Below are 15852 nucleotides of genomic sequence, written 5' to 3'. Positions count from 1 at the left end.
TTAATTTTTAATATCATACAACGGTCAGGATCTTGGGCTATGCAGTTGGGCAGCTTGGGGTTTGTATCTTGACTCTTGTCCTTCCTTGCTGAGCAGGGTACTTTACCTCTGTAAGCCTCGATTTTCTCAACTATAAAATAGAACTATAAAGTAACAAAAAAGTGGCAATAAGGTTGAAATGAAACATGACTAGAGTACTTAAGTCAACTTGGTTGAGCATCCAACTCTTGATTTTGGCTCAGGTCATGATCCCAAGGTTGTGGGATCGAGCCCCAAGGTGGGCTTCACATTGAATGTGGAGCCTGCTTAAGATTCTCCCCCTCTCCCGCTCTGTCTCTCTCTCTCTCTTCCTCTGCCACTCTCCTGTGTGCTCTGTCTCTCAAATAAAAATTAAAAAAAATTAAGTTTTTATTGTTAATATTACTACATAGGAAGTAACAGAGGCAGTGATAGAAAATAAAGGGATGTCTACTTTACATATGATCAATCATACAATTTATCCTTTCATTACGCATAATTTCATTAAAGTCGCGATCTCCACTTGCGTCTTGCTCACTGCTTATATCACAAATATTTTCCAGATTCTCTATATACCTGTAATTATTTTTTTAATAATTAGTAAGATTCTTGAATGTTTTTGCTTCATTATTTGGTAAGTCAATTCCCTTTAAAAAGGGAATTTATTTAAAGGAGTTTCCAGTGTTTGCTTTTACCAAAAACAAAGTAGCATACATACGTCTTTACGCATCCAGTTTTTGCTCCCGTCAGAAGTGGACTTTCTGGGTCAAGCAAACTGTTCCAGCACTTGCTTACATGTGGCCATAATGCTTGCCGAAAGCCCCCTAACAACAAATGAATTGCTAATTCTCCAATGTCACTAGCATCAAATCCCACACTCTGACACTGTTTCTTCTTGCCTTCTCAGCCATAACCACATCATCTGAACACCTTTCCAACCTTCATTCTACAAATCAGTCATATTCTACCAGTATAAATCAGCATTGCTTAAAAAGTCACTTTACTGGCCACCTGGGTGGCTCAGTTGGTTAAGCGTCCAACTTGCGCTCTGGTAAAAGTCACTTTACTGGCTTCCGCTCTGGTCATGATCTCAGCTTGTGAATTCAAGCCCCGCATTGGGGTCTCTGCTTTCAACACAGAGCCCACTTCAGATCCTTTGTCCCCATCTCTCTCTGCCACTCCCTACTTGCACTCTCTCTCTCTCTCAAAAATAAATAAACATTAAAAAAAAAAAAAGCCACATCATGTTTTCTCAGTGAGACTGTGAATTCTTGTAGGACAGAAGACTTCACTACACCTAGCACATAGCTGGGATCACAGATACTCAATTCCAATTTTTTCATTTACCAAATCCCCCAGGTTCCCTCCATATGTATAAAGCAGAGGACTATTCAACTTGTCATAACCTGGTCATAGCTAGAAGGGCCCCAAGTTCTAGGATCTGATATTGGGAACAAGTGGATGTTCTCTGTGCCATCCTTTTTGCAGCTTATCAAATCAGCATTGAGCAGTTAATACTAAATGAAACTTGTACAAAATCCTGCCACATGATGCTAGGCAGCGATTTCTTCCCAACCCCACCACACTTCGTATCCTGGCCTAGGCTTCTAATCTATTAGAACACAAATCTGCATTCCTAGGGCTCCTTGGGGATACAGAACAGCACTTTTGTCTGTGTTCTTAGGTACATATACCACTTGAAAATGCTGTTTGCATGCCTCTGCCCAAATTAAAGTGATCAGTCTGCCCTGTTGACTTTAATGGAGGTAATCACCAGTTCACATTCATGAACAAATTGATGTGCTTGCTTCATAGCTGAATCATCAGCATAAATCTATACCTTTCATATATAAAAACCTCAGTGGCTTAAAATAATGCAATAAAATATAACCTAATGCCTTCTTGATGCCTGTTCATCAATAATGTGTGGCTATGTGAAGAGGATAGGAGAGATTTAGAATATGGTATCTAAAATCATGCAGTGAATATAATGTCATTTTAATTACTGAAGGCCTCCTGGGATTCTGTTTTCTCCATCCTTTCATTGAGGAAATGAATTATTATTTTCACTGTTATTTGGTTTTTCAGAGTCCCATGTAATAAATGCAATCTTAACTGATTTCCAAGTGAATAGAACATGTTGACCTTCATATATGTAAGATGACTCCCTCAGGGGGCCCAGAGCCCCAGGATCTATCTCTGGCAGTGGAGACTTTTAGCAGAAGCCCACGAATTTTTCAAAAGATCTAGATGAATAAACAAGTGCATCTACTCTGTATAGCCTGGTCATACATTTTAAGATGACAAGTGAAGTGTGGAATCAAGGCCATAACCACAGTGCAGAGGGAATCTATCCAAGCCAATACTGAATGTGTGACTTCAGCCCCCTTTGCACAAAATTCCAACTTGAAAAGAGAGAAGTCCCTACTTCTACTTTATGCCTCAGGGTTTTTGTTTGTTTGTTTGTTTGTTTGTTTGTTTTTTTGTTTTTGAGGGGTGGGGGGATAGGGGGCAGTGGTGAAGATGCCTCCATCAGTTAAATTGTTAGTAATTGGCCAAAGCTTAATTCATGGTCCACATGTCTCTGAAGACTTCCCATTCACACCAGCGAATAGATCACTCTTCTGAATGTCTTCAGGATTACTGCCTGCACCACTAGTGATGACTTACCACATACCATTGTTTTATTCATGACTTGTGATACGTGCAGATGGTTAGATAATTACATACATGCAGAATTAAATATGCAGACATACAGATATCATGCATCTTCAATTAAAATTTAACCTTCTTTAGAATGGTTGTGTTTTATTCATCTTTATGGTCCCTACAGCTCCCTGTACAAGATCTTTCACACAGCAGATATAAATGTAGTTCCAAGGGGTGCCTGGGTGGCTCAGTCGGTTAAGTGTCTGACTTCAGCTCATGTCATGATGTCACGGTTCATGCGTTTGAGCCCCACGTCAGGCTCTGTGCTGAACTCTTGCTCAGAGCCTGGAGCCTGCTTCAGATTCTGTGTCTCCTTCTCTCTCTGCCCCTTTTCCACTTGTGCTCTGTCTCACTCTCTCAAAAAATAAATAAATGTTAAAAAAAAAAAACAAAAAACAAAGGAGGGATGCCCCTCTCATTTAAATGTAGTTCCAAGGCAGCTTCCCTATCCTGGATGTTTTCCTACCTTCTTCCCTACCTGTACCCACCTCAAATGAGGCCTATTCCCTCTTATCACAGCTTACCCAAGAAAAGGATGCTATTGATTAATCAAAGTAACTATCCACTCAGGTAATTATTTTCTCCTCCTAGAGAAAATATAATATTCTCTAATATATTCCTCCTACTATAACACCTTAACCCAATTAAGATGTTCAGGTCCTTAAGAATTTAAGGAAAAATGTCCATTGTAGAAACTTCAGGGCCCCTGTGCAAGCTGTTGGAGAAATATGTAAGGACAATGACCTTTCTTTAAGCTCTGTAATATTTATCTAAAATTTCTTCTGTCTTTCCTTTCTCTGATCACCTCTTTTGGTAAATCAAGTAGTATTGGAGCACATCCTACCCATTCACTTATATATGCTCCATGACTGCTTTTTTACTATAAGGGCAGAGTTGAGTATTTACAACAGAGTCCACATACACACAAGCCATGAATATTTCCTATCTAGACCTTTACAAAAGAAGATTGCAAACTCCTGATTTAGATGAAAACTTGGGCTGAATCAACCAGCTAATTTTGTTAGACCTGCCAAATATGCCAAAGCATCTGCATAGCAGGAAATGGCAAAGGCATGATATTTATGACACAAGTGCAATTAAGAAAATCAAGTAGATCAGGGAGGGGCTCACATTCTTAGCCTACAAAACCATGTACCCCTCCCAGATCTACTTAACAGTAAGTTTTGAGACAAAAGAAAGAAAAAAAAAGGGATAGGGGGGAGACAGGAGAGCTGAGAGTGGGACAGTAGTGGGACACCTGGAAGGACCTCAAGGATGTTGTCCACTGCCCCCAAGCATTTACACAAGTGGTTTGCTGGTGAATAGAGTCAAGAGAAGCAAGTAAGAGTCAATAATTCCATGTGGCTTATCTCACAGCATAGCCTCCTCAACCACCCTTTCCTGAAACAGGAGGATCACTCTCCATTCTTTGGGTTTCTTTGAATTAGCCAAGATGGTCAATTTGCATCCGTCTTGGATATCCACTTTGCCTTTCATTACCCCCCCCCACTCTACCCACCCCTTGGGCTTCAGCAGTCTGCACAGTGAACTCAACACAAAGACCTAGAGTATAGCTAACAGAAGGTACTGGACCCCCAATATCTCTTTGGCAAAAGCCTGTGCCTGGTCACTGCAATGGGCATTGTTCTGAGGAAGATTCCTGGAAACCTGTCTTATTATAGCGTTAGAGGGCTCTAAGTAGACTAGAGCAGTGGGGTATGGGAGATAACTGGACTCCAGTACTGAGCCACACAAGGGAAGAAACTGAAGAAACGACCTTCAAAGAAGCTCCAACTCTTAACAGCCATATATTTCCAGCCCTCAGGCACCTATACATACATTCTTTCTTTTCATTGCCTCCTGGAACCTTTCCAGGCTTGGTCCCTCAAACCTGCTTGCTCCATCTCATCTGTACTTGATTGCCAGCTTTTCCTTTCTTCATTTCACACCTCTTATTATTTAAATTTTCTCCCCATTCTCTTATCAAGTTTCAGTTCTCCCCTTGGTCTGTCTCTAAGCTTGTGTGAGTACAGAATACAGCTCCCCTTTTCCAGGGCTTTCCCCTAGGGACAAGCTCACCCATTGCCATGCCCAGACTAGATGGTAGTCCAGGTCCCTCAGGTACCAGGGAAGGGACAGAGCTGTCAGTGTCTGCTGCATTGCAGGCTTATAAGACAATGTCAACAAAGCCAACCACATGTAGCAGCCCTCAGACTCTCCAATACCCTGACACATGTGTTCATTCTCATCCCAGTTCTGCTCTCTTTACCTTCTTTCATACTATTGTTCTTGCTACAAGTTCTCCTTTGCTTAATACCCGTGAGTGCTTTTACCTAGCTAACTAACATCTTTTTACAAGGGGACACCCTCTCACTTTCATCCTTACCTATAGTCTTTATAGCTCTTCTCTGCAAGACACACACACAGCCAGCCAAAGTCTCCTGATTTCATTGATAACCGATGCTTTTACAAATCTCTTCCAAGCTAGAAACTCCCTTGTTGAGTGCTCCACAGCGCCTTCCTTCAATGGGCCACAAGCCCCTACTGATGCGTGCAAATGTACCAGTGCCTTGCTCATCTCTGAAATCTGACACACATCCATGCTGCTCAAAGATCAGAGAAGAGCTGTGCCAGAGAGTAAGCAGCAGAGTTACTCCAGATCACCTGGGAGCTGTGTCAGAACAGGCTCTGCCACATGGAACTCCTGTTCTTCTTAGGTGACCTTCAAGTAGCCACTTCCACCTTGTTGGGCAACAGATGTGGTCATCATACTTCAGAACCATCACCCGATTTGGACCCCAGATATATCCTGGTTTCATCAGCAGTCCCTCAAGAGACCATGGCCAGGTCTAGATGGAAGGAATAGCTGTGTCTGCAAAAGCTCATGTCAACCCCCAGCCATGATTATGTTCATAACCAATGCTCATAGGAACAGGCTGAGCCCCACAATGCCCTTCAAATGTGCCTCGGCTTGGCAACTTCCTACAAAGAACCATTTTGCTGTCATCCTCAGTGGGTCACTTTTTTTCCCTCCTAGCTGAATCAGTCATCCGAGTGAATGGCCAGTCAGCCTGACCTTTCAATTTGCTGTGTGAAATAAAGCTAAAGATGGTATTCTGACTAATAGTCCCAGAGAGAGGCAAGGAATGAGGAAATTCTATACATCTTGTTTCTGTTTAGCTTTGTGCTCTCCAGGCTAGCTGTTTAACTGTGGCCTTTTGCCTGGAATGAGCTTTGCATTTTTTCCCATGGGATCCAGGTATAGCGAGGACACTTGTTGTGGGAACACCAATAATATTGTGTGTGCACATAGAGGAAGGGAGAGAAAGAGAGTTATATAGATGTTTGAGGGTTTTCATCAACATAAATGCTCTTACCTAAGAAAGCTATAATTACAATTATTATTTTAACATTCTCTGAAGTCTGAGTAAATTTCTAACTTTTAAATGGCTTCATACCCATGATTTCATGACACAATATTATGTAGACAGAGATGTATATTTTTTAGTTGGCATTATTTACTGATGAAATAGCAGCAACAAACTATGCCCATAAGCCAAATATAACCAGTGGTTTGTTTCCATATGATCTTCGAGCTAAGAATGGTTTTTAGATTTTAAAAGGGTCATTAAATGCACACACCTCAACACCAAACAAATAATTAGATTAAAAAGAGGCAGAGAACTTGGAAATTTTTCTAAAAAAGACATAAAGATGGCCAACAGACACATTAAAAGACATTCAACATCACTAATCATCAGAGAAATGCAAATAAAACAATGAGACACCACCTTACCCCAGTCAGAATGGCTGGTATCAAGAAGACAAGAAATAAGTTTTGATGGGGATGTAGAAAAAAGGGAACCCTCATGCACTGTTGGTGGGAATGTAAATTGGTGCAGCCACTTTGGAAAACAGTCAGGAGGTTCCTCAAAAAACTAAAAATAGAAATACCACAGGATCCAGTAATTCCACTACTGGGTATTTACCCAAAGAGAAATGAAAATACTAATTCAAAACTATGTATGCACTCTGTGTTCATTGCAACATTATTTATAATAGCCAGATATGGAAGCAACCTAAAGGTGCATCCATAGATGAATGGATAAAGATGTGATACATACACATACCCATACACGATGAAATATTACTCAGTCATAAAAAAGAATATCTTGCCACTTATGACATGGACAGACCTAGAGGGTATTATGCTAAGTGAAATAAGTCAGCCAGAGAAAGAGAATTACTGTGTGATTTCACGTGTATGGTGTAGAATCTAAAAAACAAAACAAATGAACAGACAGACACTTAAATACAGAGAACTGGTGGTTTCCAGAGGGGAAATAGGGTGGGGGATAAAATAGATGAAGGAAATTAAGAAGTAGAAACTTCCAGTTATAAAATAAATAAGTCATGCAGTTGAAAAGTACAGAATAAGAAAGAGAGTCAGTAATATTGTAATAACATTGCATGGTGACAGATGGTGACTATACTTATCATGGTGAGCACTGAGTAATGTGCAAAATTGTTGAATCACTATATTGTACACCTGAAACTAAGATAACATTGTATGCCAATTGTACTTCAATAAAACACACACAGAAGAATAATGTAAGACCCAATGTGACCCCTAAAGCCTAAAGTATTTAGCACTTTGAATAAAAGTCTGCTAACCCCTTGAGTATGGTACAGTTATAAATATGAAGACTTTTCTGGTGTCTGTCTGCTTACAGACCAGGAAATGAGTTGTTCCAAGTGCTTCAGTACTAGATGTCCTTGCCTCTGTTCAACGAAGCTGTCTATGCTTATACCAGAAAAGAGCTTGGGAAAATGTTCTTCAAAGGCAAGGATCTTTTTATTCCTCATCCCTTTATATTTATTTACCTAAACCCTATTACATCATTCATCACTTCACCAGATATAGCTCCTCTAAAGATCCAGTATATCCTCAGGGACTAAAAGCTGCTAAGTTTAAGAATGTTGCAAAGAATATGTCCAAGATTTTAAAGAAAATTCACAAAGAATCAGTGCAAAAATCATGTTGGAGGCAATATCTCTAGAATATGGGCAAAACTCCCAAAGTGTCCACTTTGAAGAAAAAAGCATTCTTTTGGATAAATATGTTGCATGTGGAGGGTACACCTTGTATGTACCAGGACATTTAAGATCCATAAGAATGCCAAAAAATGCCATTCTTTGGCATGGACTCTGACTCACTGTTTGAGAGTGATACAATATGGGGAAGAAAGAGCTTTGCTACTCAAAGCGTTGTCCACAGGCAAGTAGAAGAGCCATCCCCTGGCGGGGGGTGGGGGGTATAGTTAGAAAACCAGAATTTTGAGTTTGTCCTAGACCTACTGAATCACAGCCCACACCCAGGCACATTGTAGTTCAAAAAGTATTGGCATAATGCAACCAAAATCAGATGTGAAACTCGGTAGTTCTTCCAGGTGGGCAAGTGAGTTAAGCTGGCATGTCCTCCTCTATAAGATAGATAGGATGCCTAACTTTCATCATAAGGATAATGGTTACCAAGGTGTCAAATAGTGTTCCACAAAAGGTTAACTCCTGTTTTATGATTAAGGGAGCTACTACAAGGCAGTAAATACTAAAGCATGATGGGAAAAGCGACTTGATAGAAGATGTTTGACACAAAAATTGAGTCTCTGCTCTTTTTAGCAAGTGATTTGACACTGGCTATAGGAAGAAAATGACCAATTCATATAGGAATAACGATGCATGACTCAGAAAGGATTTTAGAGATCTTCTAATCCAATGGTTCTAGTCTTAGATGCATATTAGAATCATCTAGAATTAAAAAAAATTCCAATGTCCAGGCTGTACCACAGAGATTTTAGAGTGGGGCTTACAAAAAAGATTTTTATTTTTTAATCCCCTAGATGATTCAAATTGTAAAACTAAGGTTGAAAATTACTGATTTATCCAAAAAAACTCTTATTCCCTTTCTCATGTGCGTCATCTCCATCAATTTTACCAAAAAGAATATTTATTCTAAAGGTCTTAGAAAACTTTCCCTTGGTCATGCAGTTAAGTTGCTATAAAACAGAGGCCAGGATTCAGGTCTCTCGATTTCTGTCATTTTTAACTTTGGATGCACATTGAAAACTCCCAAGAAGCATTAACAAAAAATTTGATACCTGGGACCTACTCTCACAGATTCTGATATACTTGTTCTTAGATGTGGACTAAGCATTTCACCAGAGGAGATTTTGATTCTCGAAGTCTGCAAAGGGCCTGACAATTCCTGCCTCTGAAAGATTCCTCAGGTAGTACCTAAGATAAGGCAAATTTCAGATAAAACTGATATAATCTATGGCTAGTATCAGCATCACCTGAGAATTCATTAGAAATGTACATTTTCAAAGTCCCCCACCCCCAGACCTGCTAAATCAGAAATAAGAGTGGGGCCCAACCTTGCCCAATCTTCCAATCTCTAGCCAACAGAAATTTCCCCAACATTGTACCTGTTCTGCTTTCTTGGGAAAACAAACAAACAAACAAACATATATATATAATAGAATGTAATATATATGTATTATATATATATATATCCAAATCATCACTTTTTTATCTATAGAAGTAAGCCATTTGAGAGTTGTTTTTTTTTTTTAACACTTTTAATTAGAGATGCCTAACTGCTATCATTATTCATGAATATTCTGGGTGGGAGTGAAAACCTGTGATGTAACACTCAAAGTACTTTCCTGGGCCTTCAGGGTGGTGAAGCCAACTGGGTCATTGCTCGTTTTTCCACTGAAATGCAGATGTGCGCACACACAATGACCACCTTTTATTATCCGCTCCCTGCCCCCCTAATGTTATACAAGTGACAAGATGAGGCTAAAAGTCCATGTAGTTCTTTATCTCCAGGATTCTTAGGGGAGTTGACATTCAAGGGATTCCTGGATACTTGTATGGTGCTTAAGACTCTTTCAGAATTACTTTCTCACTCAATGCTCACAACAACTGAAATAACAAGAGTTGGAATATGCATTAATTGTCCACTTTCTTAGGAAGCTTCATGTGTATTTTCTCTTTATATAAAACACTGAGAGGTAGGTACTGTTATTATCATTCCCATATTATAGATGAGCAAATACAGGCAAAGTGGTTCAGTAGCTTCTCAAGGTCATACAACAATAAGCAGAAAGGTCAAGTTTGAACTCCAGACTAACTCCAAAGCTTATTCTCCAAACCCCTACAGGATGCTTACTTATTACTCACCACAAACCTCAAAATCAGGCTGTAATTTATTTCACTTTACAGATGACAAACCACAAGGTAAGATAGGGTAAGTAGCTTGCCTGGATCATACAACCTAGTAAGTGCAGAGCCAGGATTTGAACCTAGAGTCTGTTTCCAGGCCCCGTGTGTGTATATAATATATACACACACAAAATATTAATACTGTATACAGCACTATTGCACCTCCTGTAACCCTGCCAGTGGGCAAGGCAGTCATTGTCTTCATAGAGAATGAAGAGCCAACGAGGTAGCCTCCCATCTTTAACTTAAAGTCAGTTTCTTAAGAGGAATTTAGGAAGAGCTGACATGGTAAGGGAGATAAATGCCCCCCTAGAGTAAAACGTTTAGTAGGAAATATGCTTTCCAAGGAACAGGCTACAATAGGAGAGAGAACACAAAGCACAAAGGAGGCAATTGGATATTGACAGCAGACAGCAGATTGGAGAAGAGAGACTGCAAAGTCAGGCCCAGTTGCTACAAGTCTTTTTTTTTTTTTTTTTTTTTCCTTTCTTTCTTTTCTGAGGCCAGTCTTGCTTCTGAGGTTTACCCAGACACGAGGGCTGTCAGATTCAGATTGCCCTAACTTGACCAGGTTATTATTTTCCCCCTTACCTCACAAACATGAGGGGGTAGCATGAATGCAGTTCATTCAGATTGGAAAAGGCATTGACCAATCCAGTCCCCAAACAAAGCCTTTGAGGACCTGCCTTGCCGGTTTCCAGCTCTCAGGCAAGGACACTTCTGTGAGCGCACTGAGCTCATCTTGCCAAGACAGGCAGGAGAGGGTTCCCAAGTGGGGGTTCCAAAGCAAAATTCAGCCTGAAAGCATATCTTTGTCTAGCTCCCTGTCTCATGACTCTCTAAGTAAAAAGAAAGAAGATGATAAAAGTTGCCCTCAAAGAAAATCCAGCTGTGTAATTCTGTCCCAGGCCAACCAGGGACCACCAGAAAGGGTGTTAATGAGAGAACACTGCTTGGCTCTGGCTCCATTCATTCACTCACTCAACATAATGAATCACTATGGTAGGCTCTATGAAGTCCAGCAAAAGGAAGCAACATCATCTCTGCCTTCACAGAACCTCCAATGTCATCAGATAGGCCAGGGGAGAAAGGAGCAAATACAGTGAAATATAAAATGTGCTGCAGTAGAAGTCATGTCAGCTGGAGTGGAGGAGGGGAGAGGGCTTGTAGGGGCAGGGTTTTCCAGGGGTTGCTTCAATGATACAAGTCCAAAGTCAGGCATATGGCAGATCTTAAGGTGGAGGAGAAGGTAAGGTCAAAATTAGAGAATGGGAGCACAGCAAGGGCATTCCAGGGAGAAAAAAATAATGTGAGCCAGGTCCAAAGTGCCTAGGGTATTTGGAAGTTGGAAGCAGGCCATTAAAACTGAGTGTATAGGAAAGGACAGCAGGTCATACAAACAGGGATAGAAGTCAGCGCTAGAGATAGTAGAACTTTCACTTTCCATGTTGGCAATGGTGAGAGCTTTAAGCAGGTAAGTGATGATTGGACAGATGTTTTGGGAAAAACACTTGGGCAAATGTTTGGATGATAAAGTGGAAGAGAAGGGGACAGAGCAGGGTCAGGCCTATAGAGTCAGATTCTTATGGAAAGAAACATGCACCTATGGACGCAAGACATGGGAGAACAAGGTGCTTGGAGGCCAATGCACAAGACACAATTTTCAAAACGTACCTCTTCTGACCCCTATTTTACAGATGAGGACATCACAACTCAAAGTTCAAGTACATCTCCCATTATTACCCAGTTGGTCAGATTCAGAACCAGGGGCTAATCCATGGTCTGTCTCGTAAACCTGTGCTTGTCCCACTGTGCTGCACTCCTTCTCCACAGCAGTTCCCCTGTGGTTCCCCCTCCTCCTGAAGGCTGGCAGTCCCCACCTGCAGCTACTTCTAGCTGAGACAACATAGGAAGGGATTGGCAACTTGTGAGGGCCAAAATCAAAAGGCCCTATTCTATACTTTTGCTTACCTCCCTCTCTCTCTACCTAGCCAGAAGTCAAGTTCAAGCCCATAAAATCCACAAAGTCTTCCCCGACCAACACCACACAGGCAACGGTGAGCTTCCTGAGACTCTGAAATCTTACCATATGATTTTTAAAATATTGTCTCAGACTTGATTATTTTCAAACTATTCTCCATGGAGAGCTTGCCTTCCCAATTAGATCATCTGCTTCTCAAAGGCAGGGACTGCACTACCCCCCCACACACACACATTAATCTTAGCATGAAATATGTTGAGAATACAACAGATACCAAATTCTCCCGCATGCAAGCTTCTGGCTGCAGGTCTCTGCACCACTGGCTCCTCCTGACAGGGGAGGGGAACTCACCTTGGAGCCTAGCTAGCCCCTTCACACTCTCACAGCTGCAATAGAAAAAGCCCTGCTGTGGCATAAATACTGTCATTTAAGTTTAATTTCAGCAATAGGAATTGACATAGCCTATCTTCCTTGCTTCATCTTCTACCTTATAACTTTCTCTTCACACAGGCCTGCCATTATCACCAAATCACTGACATTTTCCTCCTTTTGCTTCCCTTTCCCATGCTCCAGTCATTCACAGAGTCTCTCCTCTCCATTTACAGCTCAGATTTATACATCCTTTTTGATTCTGTTAAAAGTTGCCTCTCTCCACTCACTGGGACCAACCTAATATTTACTCAGCCTTTGTCACGTTTACACCTCAGCTTTCATTTCTACTCACCAATTTCTCTCAATTCTGCTCTCCCATTCAGCCTGCTTGAGATGTTCAAGATTGCTATAAATGTGTTTTTTTTTTCCATTAAAAAGCTCTTCCTGCTACTGCACAGGTATGGTATCTAGATGATTCTCAACACTCTTAGACGATCTCATTCACTCCCATGATCTTTCATCATCATTTCATGACTATTTTCATTTTGAATTAAAAATACCCAAATCGTCATCCCAATCTCTGAATTCCTCCTTACACTCTTGATGGAGTTTTCGGAGTTGGTCAGATTGCTCCAAAAAGGTAGCCCACACTCACCTCAAACGTATGATTCCACCAAAAATTATGCTCCCCTCCCATTTTCTCCTGCTCAGTTTCAGTAACGACATGTCCAGTCTCTTAATTACACGGGATAGAACACTAGAGTCTTACTCAGTTTCAACACCAATGCTGTCACCTCTAACTGCAAACTGTCTGCAGTCGGCTTCCTTCCTAATCCCTTTGCCACTGCCCTAGTTCAAATCTTGACCAACTCTCACTCTGATTACTGAGATAAAAATGCAACCTATACCCTCTATTATCTGAAGCTCTCCAAGCTGACCCCAAACTGGATCTCCAGCTTCATCCCTCACTACATCCACTCAGCTCAATCCTCTTGCCACAAGAGAATACAGCCTTTGTTGAGACCTGCCTGTTTAGCACGGTGTTTCAAGGACGCTTGCAAAGCAGCAGAGGCTCATATTAACAACCCATCACCCTGACTGGAACTATTTCTGCAACTGAGGGAAGCCCTTCAAAATATATCTGGATTTGGACTTCAGACGTTATCTCCATTCAGACCCAGAGAATGCATGACCGACTCACGTGACAGCAACACAGGACCCAGGTTCCAGGTCTGCCTTGTAGGGAACTTCCAGAAAGATCAACAGATAACACAATTTAGTAATGTAATTGTTATGGCAAACAATCAAGTCTCGGGGCATATATTTTTTTTTTTTTAATATATGAAATTTACTGTCAAATTGGTTTCCATACAACACCCAGAGCTCATCCCAAAAGGTTCCCTCCTCAATACCCATCACCCACCCTGCCCTCCCTCCCACCCCCCATCAACCCTCAGTTTGTTCTCAGTTTTTAACAGTCTCTTATGCTTTGGCTCTCTCCCACTCTAACCTCTTTTTTTTTTTTTTCCTTCCCCTCCCCCATGGGTTTCTGTTATGTTTCTCAGGATCCACATAAGAGTGAAACCATATGGTATCTGTCTTTCTCTGTATGGCTTATTTCACTTAGCATCACACTCTCGAGTTCCATCCATGTTGCTACAAAAGGCCATATTTCATTTTTTTCTCATTGCCACGTAGTATTCCATTGTGTATATAAACCACAATTTCTTTATCCACTCATCAGTTGATGGACATTTAGGCTCTTTCCATAATTTGGCTATTGTTGAGAGTGCCGCTATAAACATTGGGGTACAGGTGCCCCTATGCATCAGTACTCCTGTATCCCTTGGATAAATTCCTAGCAGTGCTATTGCTGGGTCATAGGGTAGGTCTATTTTTAATTTTCTGAGGAACCTCCACACTGCTTTCCAGAGCGGCTGCACCAATTTGCATTCCCACCAACAGTGCAAGAGGGTTCCTGTTTCTCCACATCCTCTCCAGCATCTATAGTCTCCTGATTTCTTCATTTTGGCCACTCTGACTGGCGTGAGGTGGTATCTGAGTGTGGTTTTGATTTGTATTTCCCTGATGAGGAGCGACGTTGAACATCTTTTCATGTGCCTGTTGGCCATCCGGATGTCTTCTTTAGAGAAGTGTCTATTCATGTTTTCTGCCCATTTCTTCACTGGGTTATTTGTTTTTCGGGTGTGGAGTTTGATGAGCTCTTTATAGATTTTGGATACTAGCCCTTTGTCCGATGTGTCATTTGCAAATATCTTTTCCCATTCCGTTGGTTGCCTTTTAGTTTTGTTGGTTGTTTCCTTTGCTGTGCAGAAGCTTTTTATCTTCATAAGGTCCCAGTAATTCACTTTTGCTTTTAATTCCCTTGCCTTTGGGGATGTGCCGAGTAAGAGATTGCTACGGCTGAGGTCAGAGAGGTCTTTTCCTGCTTTCTCCTCTAAGGTTTTGATGGTTTCCTGTCTCACATTCAGGTCCTTTATCCATTTTGAGTTTATTTTTGTGAATGGTGTGAGAAAGTGGTCTAGTTTCAACCTTCTGCATGTTGCTGTCCAGTTCTCCCAGCACCATTTGTTAAAGAGACTGTCTTTTTTCCATTGGATGTTCTTTCCTGCTTTGTCAAAGATGAGTTGGCCATACGTTTGTGGGTCTAGTTCTGGGGTTTCTATTCTATTCCATTGGTCTATGTGTCTGTTTTTTATCGGGGCATATATTTTTAAAGCAACTTTACTTTTTGTTTTTTTCTCTCTTCATTTAATTTATTGCCTAGGGCTATTTTTTCCCTCTCCATGACTTTTCTAGCCATTCTGAAGTAATACAGTCACAATTCAGTTATTCAGTTATTCAGTGTATTACTTTCCTATAGCTGCTGTAACAAATTACCACAAAATTAGTGGCTTAAAACAGCACAAATTTATCATCTTATATTTCTGAAGGTCGGAAGTCTGCAGTGGGTCTCACTGGGCTCCAATCAAGCAGTCAGCAAAGCTGTGTTCTTCTCCAGAGGTTCCAAGGGAGAATCCACTTCCTTACCTTCTCTATCCTCTAGAGGCTGTGTGCTTCCGACTGGTTCATGGTTCCTTTCCATCTTCAGAACGAGCACCATCCGGTCAAGTCACCATCACTCTGACTCTGACTTTCCTGCCTCCCTCTTTCACTGCAAAGGACGCTTGTGATTACATTGGGCCCACCTGGAATTTCCAGGATAATCTCCTTATTTTAGAGTCAACTAATTAACAACCTTTTTTCCATCCACAACCTCAATTGCCCTTTGCCATGGAAGGTAACGTGTTCACAGGTGCCAGGGATTAGATGTAGTCATCTTTGTAGGGTGGGGGTATTAGTCTGCCTACCGAATACAATTCTGTGTAAAAGTTAAAGCTTAAACTTTATTTAAAGTTCTTTTCCTTCCCCTGATGGTACCATAATAAGTATCAGGAGGCACTTTTTAGTTTCTCTTTTGGTCC

At 41.1% G+C, this 15852-nt stretch overlaps 1 protein-coding gene across 3 annotated transcripts in view; it reads right to left on the bottom strand.

Moving 5' to 3' along the window:
• The window catches only part of CTNNA2 (catenin alpha 2), a 1105968-nt gene that overhangs the window by 122542 nt on the left and 967574 nt on the right, over nucleotides 1-15852 (bottom strand). The gene's annotated exons all lie outside the window — the stretch shown is intronic.

This window comes from Panthera uncia, assembly GCF_023721935.1.
Source record: "Panthera uncia isolate 11264 chromosome A3 unlocalized genomic scaffold, Puncia_PCG_1.0 HiC_scaffold_11, whole genome shotgun sequence".
NCBI classification, from domain to species: domain Eukaryota; kingdom Metazoa; phylum Chordata; class Mammalia; order Carnivora; family Felidae; genus Panthera; species Panthera uncia.
Note: the sequence above shows the minus strand (reverse complement) of the source record. Positions and strands in the feature narration are given on the sequence as shown.